The 13,889-nt window shown below is 42.1% G+C and overlaps 1 long non-coding RNA gene across 1 annotated transcript; it reads right to left on the bottom strand.

The window, feature by feature from the left end:
- Positions 1-2,870: 2,870 nt before the first annotated feature.
- On the bottom strand, positions 2,871-8,089 carry LOC142776582 (uncharacterized). The gene is made up of 2 exons (XR_012887649.1): positions 7,359-8,089; positions 2,871-3,504 (listed from the first exon to the last, which is right to left on the bottom strand). It is a non-coding gene; the product is annotated as an uncharacterized LOC142776582 (long non-coding RNA).
- Positions 8,090-13,889: the final 5,800 nt, after the last annotated feature.

Below are 13,889 nucleotides of genomic sequence, written 5' to 3'. Positions count from 1 at the left end.
CGTCAATACATTTCGACGCGACGCGGTGCGCGTGTTCGCCGGCGTTCATTTCGTCACGTCACGCCGGCGTTGCCACGCCAAGCGCTGGTCCTGCGATGTACTCGCAGGCGCCCGCCGCGCTGCGTTGCATTGGCGCATGCGCGTTTCAGCGCGTCTAGCTTCCCTCCGTCACGAAAAGAGGGAGACGCAGTGTTGTCTGGGTAACGCATCGGCACGAAATGCAGCATGTCGCATTTCGCGCTGGTTACTGTTGGGCGGCGCTGACAAACAATATATATATATATATATATATATATATATATATATATATATATATATATATATATATATATATATATATATGGCCCTTCTTGATGTGCTCGCGGCCGTTTTGCTAGCTCCGCATATAAAGCAAATTTGTTGTTACGTGACGTCAATGGATGACTAAATATATGACTGGTGCAAACATGATAATCATGACATGGAAGCCATGTCACCAACACTTACCTTCACTTCCTAACGTTGTGCTGAATTTAAAGTGACATATCAACATTTCTCATTCATGCTTCGAATATCATCGATTCCCTCTGTACGTAGGATCTGCCAATTTTTTTTCAATGGTTTCTAGATTCACGCGAGATTAGACTCAAAAGAGTTGCCAGCCTCACTTCGTATAATATTACAAAGTGTTCCTCTCGTATCATTGCTTCGCTGTTGTGGTGACACTATAGGACTTCTGGGGGGTAAAATAAGAATTCTCAGCAACCAAAGTAATTCAATGAAATACATGATGAAGTCTTACCAAGTAAGCTTAATGACCTCGTGATGTTTAATGGTCGCTACAAAATGGCGAAAACGTGATCACGTATTAAACGTGATCACGGCCGTGTTTCAGTTGTGGTGGCAACTCAGCTTGGTATAATGCGAAAGAAAATAAATTTGTGAAAGCCCGAAGCATTTGGTAGGAATTATGGCAGACAATTTGGAAAACCTTGAGCAAACAAAATTATCACTGGTGGGAAAGCTGAGGTGGGTAGATTTGAGACTGATACTGTTTTTGGCTTGTGACTGCCAATACTGCCAAACGAAAGATGTAGGACCGAAGATTCTAAGGCTATAGGCAAGTTCCTCGTCGTCCATCGTCGTCTATAATAATCCCTCATCAGCCAAAAATGAGGTAGCTCTTGCCTCAAAAGCAGCTTGAAGCAGGTAGACGTGTCACGCACTAAGAATTGTTGTGTTTCGCATTGCATACGTTTGGAACACTCTACCAGAATGAATGTATTTTCTGCGAGATGTGGCTGATTAGAGTAGGCCTCAACATCGCCTTCACAAATCAGTGGTAGACCGGAAACATTCTTCATGGGACCAGTGCAGCGCTACAGTATTCTTAAATCTTGAGACCAACTGTGTGAGCAGCCAGCAGAGTTATCATTGCCCTCACTCTTCAAGCTGTCTGTTTTGAACTTTGCTTCTTCCTAGTTCTCTCACTAGTCGACTAATTTTCTAACGTGACATCCTTACATACATTCAGACAATGCTTTATTGTCAAAAATGTTCTGTGGGTGTAATTTTTTATGCTAACCTCAGCAGCTAGCGTTAAGTGTAAACTACCTGTCGATGGTAAAAGTACGCATCATTTTATTGTATTTTGGCAAAGTGATTTATTCTACTGCTGTTAGGACACTGAGACTATACTCCATCGATATGAGCCATTAACACCACGCTTGCTCACTAGCCCCGCCCTGGTGGTCCAGTGGCTAAGGTACTCGGCTGCTGACCCGCAGTTCGTGCAATCAAAGTCCGGCTGCGGAGGCTGAATTTTCGATGGAGTCAAAAATGCTGCAGGCCTGTGTGCTCAGGTTTCGGTGCTTGTTAAAAACCCCAGGTGGTCGAAATTTCCGGAGCCCTCAACTACTGCGTCTCCTATGATGATATAGTGGTTCTGAAACGTTAAACTCAAGGCGGTTTCAAAAATTTCTTTACACCTCCTTGGTTAAACCGCACATACCAACCAAATCAATCAACGCTTACTCATGATTCAACAGTATGAAATCTTTACCAATGCTGTACCAGGATTGCGATACGAACGATTGTCGGCATTACGACGCTTGTGGTAACCGGCAAGCTGTCTTGGTGTTCGGTCACTTTACGAAGAAGACGTGAATATGTGAGCCAATCTCAAAAGACACCAAGACAAAGTGCATAGAAACTTCATTCGGTATAGCAGAAAGTACTTATGTGATCTGTATATAGATTACCCGACTATTGTATGTGAACATTGCTCTGGGCAACTTGGATACCACATATTTCTAATGGAATACCACGTGGGGTGCAAACTGCATGGATAGTGAAGCTTCACACCAATCGTGTAGATACGCGTCGCTTCCTGCTTTGAGACATTTTCAATCTTACGTGTTCCTTGTTGCTGCTTGACTGAAAGCTACCTCTTTGGAAGTTGACAGCCAGCCCAAAAAGGTGCATATGTTTGGCTATTGCTTAACAACTTGAGTACGAAACACTCAAATTTCTTAAACAGTTTTTGCAAGCACAATAAAAGTTGCATTTTCTTTATATGTGAAGAGTAAAACCACAAGCAGTTTGTAATTAGCTGTGGTCCTTTGTTTCGTGTCATACTGCAGCTGTGAAATAGAGCCGGTCGTACAAACTAAAGTTTCATCGCAGGCTCTTACATACCACTCTCTTACTGCAGTTTTTAAATTTTTCGACAGAGTCGGTAACTCCCAAAAACATAACGGCGCATACCTACTTTGAACACATGTTCACCTTGAATTTTTCTCTGTAGCATCAATAAAGGTGCAGCCTTTTCCTTCGAAATTCCTTGGTCGATCCCTCAAGCATAAATCGGTAAAACACGAAAGGTAAGCATGTCTTTGCAAAAATTGTTTATTGTTTACTGTTCATTGTTATAAGGGAGCTTGTGAAATATCTTTTGGTGTTTCAAAAATACAGGACCGCTGAACGTTGATGCGTTCACGTTGTCACTTGGTCACACATCTACAACCCGGTGGTTAACGTCCATCGTTATTGATTAAAAATCATTTTAGTCGTAGAGGCTTGTGGTAGCAATAGTAGTTAGTGGTGAGAGTGGAACCAGAGAAAGCGATGTGACCGCCAAAAGAGCGTGGCTGATTGGATGTCAAACTTGGGCTAACGTGGCCTACTCGTTGCATGTTTGATTTCTTCACCACTGTGTGCCCGACCAGAGAGAAACGCAACGCGAGTATTGTCGTTCTTTTGGCCTGCCGCGATTTTTTGCAGCACTACGCGGGATGAGCGTGGGTGAGTAATACGGAGTTAAAGCCATGCGAAGCCGGCGGGCGTCGCAGAAGTATTCTGGCTATGCATGAATACTGTGAATAGCGGCGACGCTTCGGGGAAGGCCGCCACCCGGATTGCACTTCTTCTGTTGAAAACACGCTGAATAGGACCGACGCTTTGAAACGACAGGTTGATTGACTAAATCATGGATGTTGCGGTGATTTCTGCTCTTCAGCAAGAACACTGCGAGAGGACAGTGGCAGGTAAAAAGCGTATTATTTTATTATTTATTTACAGAATACTGCAGGCTCACTTCAGAGCCCATGCAGGAGTGAAAAAAAAAAAAAAAATCACAAGCAATCAGCAGTCAAGGCACACAAAATTAATAAATGTACGCATGACAATTAATATTCAACAGCAATTTTCACCACATAAATTAGTAACAATTCGTGACCAAATTAAGTATATTTACACAAAACTATACACACCAATACATATTCGCAATAACATATGGCGCAGCGATAGGAGCATTTTGGGGCTTAACGTTATGAAGTGATAAAATCAAAGTGTTCAATGTTCTGTAACGACTCAAACGGCAGGGCGTTCCAGTCTACAATGGTCCTAGGAAAAAAAGAGAACTTAAATGTATTAGTACGTGTCTGGAATGGTGTTATTGACGCAGCATGGCGATTTCTAGTTTCTCGTGACGTCAGTGGTTGTATAAACGTAGAGGCATCTAGTGCGAAATGTTTGTGTTTTAACTGAAAAAGAAATTTTAATCTCAGAATTTTGCGACGAAGTTGAAGTTCTTGTATATTATTTTCTTTCATGATAGCTGTAGGGGAGTCTATCATGCGGTACTTAGAAAATATAAACCTGATGCATTTACGTTGAATCATTTCTATGGCATGAATGTTTTTCCTAGTGTATGGGTCCCAAATGACGCACGCATACTCGAGAGAAGGTCTAATGATGGTATTATAGGCTAACAGCTTCACTGATGACGGGGCAAAACGAAGTTTGTACTTGAGAAAGCATAGCTTACGGAAGGCGGATGCGCAAATGTTCGATACATGCGTATTCCAACTTAGATTTTTGGTTATCGTTACGCCAAGGTACTTATACACACTGACCTCCCTGAGTACGTGAGTTTGTAGCGCATATGGAAAAGAAAAGAAGTTTTTCTTTCTAGTGATGTTCATGTACACTGTTTTGTCTGAGTTTAGCTTCATATCCCATTGCTTACACCACTGGTAAACGTTATCAAGGCAGGTATTTAAAAGCTGTTGATCATTCATGGTAACAATTTCCTTGTACAGCACGCAATCATCGGCAAATAGCCTTATTCCGACATATTCAGGGACAACTTCAACAATATCATTTATATAGATTAAAAAAAGTAGGGGCCCTAAAACACTTCCCTGAGGAACTCCTGATGTAACCTGAAGTTTGGATGAGCAGTGACCATTTATATCAACAAATTGTGTTCGATTTGACAAGTATGCGGATACCCAATTTACAATAAACTCTGGAAGGCCAATATTTTTAAGTTTGAAAATCAATTTATTGTGGGGAACTAGATCAAAAGCCTTCCTAAAGTCTAAGAAAATAACATCAATTTGCCCGGATTTATCAAGAATAGATGCGAAAGTATGTATGACTGTGACCAGTTGAGTAACAGTGGACAAACCTTTTCTGAACCCATGTTGAAATGGGGTTAATATATTGTTCTCATTAAGAAAATTAGTGATGTAGTTAGCTATGACGTGCTCGAGAAGCTTACAACAAGAACAGGTAATAGATATAGGGCGATAATTTGTAATCAATAATTTATCTCCTGATTTGAGTATTGGTACAATTCGCGCTATTTTCCAATCTATCGGAACAGAAGAAGAAGACAGGGAGGCGCGGAAAATGATCACAAGGAATTTAGCAACCATCTCAGCGTATCGACGCAGAAACGCGTTGTGAATGTTATCGGGACCAGGCGAAGCTTTAGTCTTTAAATTCAGAAGCATAGATACAACACCAGATAAGGACACGATGTCTGCGTCGAGATAAGGAGAGGTAGCAGAAGCCCGTGCGCTGTCGCAATCTTTTTGGAAAACGCTTTGAAAGTACTCATTGAAATGTGTCGCTATGCTTGTTTCATCTACAACGATTGTATCATTGTGAATTATTTGAAGAGTACCTTCTTTCTTGCGAGATAATTGCGACCAGAATTTATCAGGAGCCGTCCGTATGAAGTCTGGAAGAGTGTGTTGAAAATAAAATTGCTTAGCACATCGGATAGACTGGTTTAAAAGTGTCTGGTTTGTGTGAATAGTTGTCTGAGATGCGCGGTGACGTCGTAATCGTTTTAGTTTCCTTTTTTGATGCAAGATGTCACGGGTAATCCACGGATTTTTTTTCGCGATCCTTTTCATTTTATTTGGCACAAAATGATCTATGCAGTATAGACATAACCTTTTAAATGTCTCCCATAGCTCAGAAACATCAGACCCACCAAAATTGCTCAAGTTTATGTCAAGAAAGTCTAAGACGCTTTCATCCGCTGCATGAAGGTAATCTTTGACTGCGACAGTTTTAGAAGGAGCACTTTTCTTTGTCAAGAAGTGGCATACGCACTTCACCATATAGTGGTCTGAAAGACCAGGTTCAATTGTCACAGAAAAGTCGGTCATGCATCGGCTCAAAAAAACAAGATCTAATATAGAAGAGGAACTACCCTGAACACGAGTAGGTTGTCTAACCACCTGTTCCAAATTACAGCACATCAATAAGTCCAGTACACTGTGAACATGAGCACTGGGTTCATTAGAAGCAAACGGGTTCTCCCAATTTACACCAGGAAGGTTGAAGTCACCAGCAATAATTATTTTTTGTTGTCTAAAACCCAAGACGTGATCACATAAATCCTGCAAAAACTCCGGAGGAGCATCGGGACGGCGATAAATGGCTACTAGTACTAAGGAAAAGCCCCAGCATGACAATTTCAAGGTAATAGTTTCATGGTTATTGATTTGTTTTGAAAGTGCTGCTGAAATGTTTTGTTTAATCAGGACGGCAACGCCACCTCCTTTTGAACTTCTATCTCGACGAAATACTTGGTACGAAGGCGGAAATATACTGTTGTCGTGAACTTCACTTCGGAGCCAAGTTTCAGTGATCACAACAACATGAGGGCTGTATCCCAAGATCAAAGCTTCAAGATTATCACTTTTGTTCACAATGCTACGCGCATTGATATTTAAGAGGCGCAGTTCCTCAAGGCGAGAAGGTATCTGTCAATCCCTGGAGGAAACTTTTCGCCGAGTAACCAGTTCTACCCTCGAATGTGTGACATCATCCCATACGTAAAGTTCGTTATCTATTCGCAGTTTATCATGCAGAAGAATCACTTTCTTGCCCTGTTTTTTTTCCTCTTTTGCACTTTGCCATAAAAGCTTGCGTTTCCTTAGAGTATCCACCGAATAGTCATTCTGAATGTAAATTTTTGTTCCCTTTAACTTTCGTGCATTTTTAAGAACATCCTGCTTTTCGTTATAATTTTGAAAGGATACAATTACTGGCCTCATTTTACCCGGCTTTCCAATGCGGTGGATTCTTACAACAGAGCTGCATCTTACGTTTAGCTTGTCCCAAAAAAGGTTGTCAATCACCTCAGCGCGAAGAGTTGTCTCAGTTTCAGTGCTGCCCTCCTGAATGCCAAACAAAACCAGGTTTGAACGCCTGCTCCTATCATCAATGTCAGCTACTTTCGCTTGTAGCGATTTGACCGCCTGTTCTAGGCCATCTATTCGATCGATATGCATTCCAAATTCGAGAAAACGCTTGTTAAGGTCTGAAATCATTTTTTCCATGTTGGACTGCTGATCCCTCAAAGTAGCCATCTCTGTGACCAACTTATTTTGGCCTTCCAGCAGTTTAGTCAATAAGGCTTCAGTGCTCGGCCCAGGGTTCAACTCAACATCCCCACATAACAAAAGTTTGCATGCACAAAAAACATTGCATAAAATTTCAAGACACTGGCGTGGGCATGGCAGGACCAGGAGGCCACGATAGTCACTTTTGATAGAGCTATAATAAACACTAACCTGCATAACGCAGAGGAACGGCCTATTAGGCAGCATGGCGAGGCCTGGTCCGCCACACCCACTGAAGTTGAAGCGATGCGGCATGGCTCTTATAAAGGCGTCTGAAGGAGTCACGTGGTATGGCGGGTTGATAACGTGAGGCCAGAAGCACTGACGATGCGGTGCAGAGCGTAATGTAGGATCCGCGCGTGCATCGAATTGAGTCCCGTCCGGCTGAATCCCGACCGACTGAAGAGCGGCCAACTGCGCCAGTAGAACTGTTGGATCCGCGCGTGCATCGAATTGAGTCCCGTCCGGCTGAATCCCGACCGACTGAAGAGCGGCCAATTGCGCCAGCAGGACCTGCATAACGCAGAGGAACGGCCTATTAGGCAGCATGGCGAGGCCTGGTCCGCCACACCCACTGAAGTTGAAGCGATGCGGCATGGCTCTTATAAAGGCGTCTGAAGGAGTCACGTGGTATGGCGGGTTGATAACGTGAGGCCAGAAGCACTGACGATGCGGTGCAGAGCGTAATGTAGGATCCGCGCGTGCATCGAATTGAGTCCCGTCCGGCTGAATCCCGACCGACTGAAGAGCGGCCAACTGCGCCAGTAGAACTGTTGGATCCGCGCGTGCATCGAATTGAGTCCCGTCCGGCTGAATCCCGACCGACTGAAGAGCGGCCAATTGCGCCAGCAGGACCTGCATAACGCAGAGGAACGGCCTATTAGGCAGCATGGCGAGGCCTGGTCCGCCACACCCACTCATAATAGTGGTATATTCAAACGTCACAAAGCATATGATTATGGCTTAGTGGAAAACTTGCCCGGCATCAGTTTTCACAGGCCCAGAGGTCACTGGTTCGACTCCGGTTGACAAGAACATTTTTCTTTGTCTTGCAATTGTGCGCACTTTTTTGATGTCATTTTCATGACGAAAATTTGTCACTGAAATTCTAATGGACACCAGCATGATACACTTTTGTGTTTAAAAATATTCGGCAGATCTCACGTACCTAGATATTAACTTTATGTGAAGCACGCGAAGGGAAGGTGACCGCGTTGCATTTTTTTTTGAGCGGCACGTCATAAATGACGCTAAACATATGTACAAAGGTTGCACGCAGAGACATATGTTGAAGAGTTGTAGATGTTTATACAACCAGTTTTCCACTGGCACAAAGATGTCACAGGAAATGTGTTTTAGCAACACCAGAAGCTAATGTGCTGTTATGAGGCACTGATGCTCGCGAAGATGCTGGCCCTTGACACTGCTACTTAAATCAATTTAAGCACATGGCACCTCCCTACAATTGACGGTAACCCGACGTGACGGCTGTATGAAAGGAGTACATATGTAATCTTTACAAAATTGGGTAGGCAGCACTGCAACCACTATTAACGTTTCACGAAGATTAGCGTCTATTTGAAAAGCAGTTCCAAGACCTGGCGCAGCTCTGTGGTAGAATGCTTGAATGCCACGCAGAATGCTTGGGTTCGATTCATGCTGTGACCCTGAAGTTTATTATTTGCATTCGTTGGGTGGCCAACGCTGCCTATGTCAGGTTTTTCTTAACACTGCCATTTATTCTATGCCTTCCTTGGGTCGACGCTACAGACGTCGAGTATTGCTTAACGCTCACGCGTTAAAATTGCCCATCTGTGTTCTCTTCGTTCCTGGGTAGGTACTAAGTGCTATCACCTGTGGCACATACCCGCTTACCAGCGGCACATACCCGCCCTTGAGTATGTGCCACTGTCTGACGGGAAGTGTTCAACGACGTACGCGGCGCGATTGTGACATTATTCATATCTTGACCAGAGCATCATATTTGTCAAATCATCTTTCCCTCCCATGCTAATTTTGGTTCACGCCAAGTTAAGGGGGTGACCACGAGAGCACCCAAACGTAAGCGGCTAGATAAATAGATAGATAGATAGATAGATAGATAGATAGATAGATAGATAGATGATAGTTACACTCAAAGTCACCGAAGTTTGCTAAGAAATGCTTCGCATTTAATAATGCCTTTTGTCCTGTCTGCAGAGAACGCCATAATCGAAACACCATATAGTTATTGCATTTATTTCTATGATTGATTTTACTGTGGTAAAACAAAAACGTCTGTTCTAACATATGGCCATACACGCATGCATCGAAAATTGATAAAAGTTTACAATACAAAGACAGCTTCCAAATATGGATTTCGTATTAATTTTTGTGTGAGCTCCCATTACAGAACGAAATATGAGCGTGAATGATGAATCTACAAGCCGGTATTTAAATGACTGTCACCACTAGTTTGTGAGGAGATGGAACTAACTTCAGCGGGATTTAGAACTTAAGTTGAACAAAGTTTTCAATTCTTTTAGGCTGAAGCCCAGAGTGTTTCTTCTTTGTCTGCTTGGCAACTGTGTTTGTACCATTTTAAATAATTATGGCATGACAGAGCGAGTGATTAACATATATGAGGTCACACTTCCATGCCGAGGCTTTTGCTTGGAGGCTTTATTATTGCAATGGGACATGTAACCACCGAGCTAGGGCTTCTTAAGCCACTTTGAACTTTTCTTGCACTACTGGGTCGAAGAAGTCGGCTTGGAGGTTTAAATGTCGCTGACATGCAGAAATAGTCGAATACGCAATCGTGTTCTTTTTTAACACATAGAACTCATTTTATGCATTTGTCTTTAGAGCAAAACGCTTGCTGAACTTATCCAGTCATCGCTCTGAAACCACGCTAAACTAATTAAATGCTTATGTATGTCACACAGCCGGAGCGAATGCATGTATTGAAAGTTTTTAATGATCCCCGTCGGGTAGCCATGTATTATAAATATAAGCCTGCCAGTATCAGTACAAAGTTTATATAGATTCTAAGCCGCGTACGTGTTTTCACTGTTCTTTTGATTGTTAATAGACAACCTTTTAAAAACTCACGTCAAAAGCTCATTGTATGGTTTATTAGTCTGTCGCCACGACTCCAACTGAGGACGCTAAGTGCAACATCTATCAGCTTTTATTTATTTTATCACCGCTTTTTGGTTTATTATGCTAGTTGATTTTACTTAGACGCAAACATTTATCCTTAATTAGGCCATGTAAATGAGAGGCTGCGAAAATAAATGCAGCACAGGGTAATCATACGCATGCACGAAAACTCTCACATATAGTTAATATACAGTGAAGAACTGCTTGGTATTTTACAATAAAACCTAATCCAGAAAGTATTATATCCAGTCGCCATTGATATTTTTCGATTGCCATACTGTGCAACATTCACTCTCTTGAGAAGTCTTGTTGCACAGTATTAAATGCAACGAAAACAGTTAATGTGAACAACATGAGGATATTGTATTTCTTGTGCAACTGGAATAGGCTAACACTGCTACACACTTTAATTTAAAAAGCCGCACAGGAATAAAACTGTCATACGATCCTTAGGCTTGACCGCTGCTCAATATCTCGCAATGTAAAGCGTATCGTTACGCAAAGAATGTTGCCAAAAGAGAATAAGAGAGAAGAATATGAAGAAGACGGGCTAATTTATTAGTTGGTGAGATTCCATGGTAAAAATACGAAACGGCGCTTACTTTAAACACAATACGAAGGAAAAATGACACACACGCCGCGGTAAGATTGTGAACTGGCGGCTATTACAACGCTAAAGCATTTCATTTTTAGAGTCTTTTTTAGCTTTCACCGATGCAAATGACGGCGAATAAGAACAAGTGACTACCGAAATTCACCCTCTTTTTTTCTTTTCGACTTTACCATGTGGCGTATTTATTCATTCATGGGCTGTCAGGGTCAATTATTGTCGAAATTGTAGTACATTATTCTATTGTCATCATATGTAAAGCGCGCGTTTAATTTCAGTAAAAATAGTTACAAAAGTGCTTATTGGAATTCGGCGGAATGCGGGATCTGATGCGCAGTGATCCTTGATTATGTTTCCGTGAAGTTCCAGTGTATGGCCCAGCTTTTTCATTCCAATGCTCCTCAGCTTTTGCACACGCAGTTTGTTGATTTAAAAACGCTCGAGGCCCATATACCTAGATTTGTGTGCGTTTCCAAGAACCCCCCGCGTTCGAGTTTCCCGGATCACTTCTTATAGCCTGCCTTTTGCACATATAGTGGTTTTGGAACGTTAAACCTCAGGAACTATTATAAGGAGATGGTTGACACCTTTACCGTCTTTATGTGGCATAATGCGAGGTGTATGAGAAAGAGACAACATAAGACATGCTCTAAAGCGCGTGGAATAACACAATGAGAAGATATATACAGGTGGACAGACAATAAAGCCAAGCAAACTCAGCAATATAATAAAAGAAGAACTGATACATGCTGACTCAATGTTACGTACAAGGCTACATACATTTCGCGAGCTCGCGAATCTTGCTATTTGCGAACTTGGTTCGTCTGCGGGAAATGAGGGCTACACCCATACCTAGCGCAGTAAATTCCCAAATTACAGCCAGTCTTCGCTTCGAGATTGTGCTTGTGGTCTCTCGTAGGCAGTTCACACACCGGCCCATCTAGGCGATGTACGAGCCTCCACAGGGCATCGGGATCTCGTACACCACTCCTGTTGTACAAGGACCAAATTCAGTTGGATGTTTCTTCTCGCACATAGGTTTCTCGGCGCTCTATTGAATATATCTTTTGTAGGCATGACAAAACGGTAATTCTTCTGGTCTTTGAGGTTGTTCACGCACATGGTTTGTTTTAACATAAGAAATGCATGTTCGCAAAGATGCGCAAAGTCGATATCCGATCGTATACTCAGCATGTCTTAGTATTTATACCGACAGCCTTGGCATTTCAGCTCCCGTGACTGTTCCTATGTGCGGGCGAGGCTTAGGGAGAAGAAAGCTTGAATAAACGAACATAGCGCGCATCTATATACACACCTACTTGACAAACATCGAAATAACGTGCCAGGTACCAGTTGGGAAGATAACAACGTACTTTTGAAATGTGTTTATCACTTAAGTGCTAGCTAGACTTTCTACATAATACTGGTTGATGTTCCCATTGTTTCTTTTAGGTGGTTCGCGTATACTTATCATCTGAACTGAACCTTCCTTTTTTTAGAATGCAAATAATACCAAAGATTGTTTTCCATCAATCATACACTTTCGTTTAATATTTTCTGTGTTTCTTCAGCGGCAGTTATTCCAAATGCTGTGTTTCACGTGTGACTAAACTGGTGCAGTACAATCGTTTGTGCGATCTATCATGCTTCAAAACAACCTTCAATCGATATACCACGCACGCATCTGACTGCGGGAAAACGAAGGTTGGGGAAAGTACTATGATTTACGCAGCCTATTTCTCAAACGTCTTTACCGTGCTTCGTCATCTCAATGACTGTATTTATCACTTGATATAGCGTTCATTCGAAAAAAAATTTCTGTTAACAACAAGTTCGACTGCAATGCCACATGTTCTATTGCATTGCTTCCCAATCTTGTGGAGTTAAAAATTATTTAAAGAGCGATACGGCAAATTAAATATCAAAGCCTGGATAAAATTTTCAAGAACTTTCATCTGATCAGTCCTACGTATATATGTGATTAATATCCTAATATATACAGGTGGTATGTACACGAGCAATACAACTTGCCCTAAAATGTGAGAAACGTTGCAACGCTGTGACTACTTGTATGAAACTAATAACTTAATAATCCCCATTTCGTAGTAAACAACGAGTTTAATTACTACAATATGCACTTTGAAAGTATAACAATTTAGTAGTTCAATTGCAGAAGCTAACAAAACACAAATTAGCATGTGTTCTTTAGCGTAACCCGTCTTTTGGTTTTCGGGTTTCACGTTTACACAGAAGTATGCAATGACCACGTAAAATATTTGCAGACAGATAGAGAGATGCAGAGCCGAGATAGATGGTAGCAGAAAAGTGCCTTTCTGATTGCCACACATTTGCACTAACCAACGACAGATAAAACAGAATAAGCAATGCCAAGTAAGAAGATAGGACGCAGACATCTTGCTCACATTAGCCTGCCTTCACAGCTAGCTTATGTGTTCGTGATTCATGGATATATGGTTCAAGTAACATCTTTGTGTAAAGTTGATGGATGCATTGAGCGTTAGTAAAGCAAACAAAAGACGCTGGAAAAATTTATCGGTATTACCCGTTTTGCAGAGACAAACGACTTGTGCTGAAGTATCTCACGTTCCGATTAGTGGAGCATACAATAATATGACGGCACCAATTAGCCACTTTCAGCGCGAGCTGTCACCTCGTGTGGCTGGCGTGTTGGTCAATGCTGCAGATATTTAACAATGTGTTTGTTACGCCAACGTAGCTTTGCTTACGTCTGATGCATTTTTAGCACAGCAGGACAAGATCAACAAGCCGGCAGTAGGAATTCGTAGACAGGAAAGCTGAAATTGAGCCTCCACAGGCAACTGTTTCCACATGTTGGTAACTAACGCGCTAATTTTGATTTGTGTATCATGGGACACCATTGAACCCAAAGTTTGCTACTTCCTATGCTCGCTACGGGAAAATCGTTC

Source organism: Rhipicephalus microplus, chromosome X (assembly GCF_043290135.1).
Source record: "Rhipicephalus microplus isolate Deutch F79 chromosome X, USDA_Rmic, whole genome shotgun sequence".
In the NCBI taxonomy this organism is placed as follows: Eukaryota; Metazoa; Arthropoda; class Arachnida; order Ixodida; family Ixodidae; genus Rhipicephalus; species Rhipicephalus microplus.
The sequence above is the reverse complement of the archived record's forward strand: the minus strand, read 5'-3'. Positions and strand labels throughout refer to the sequence as shown.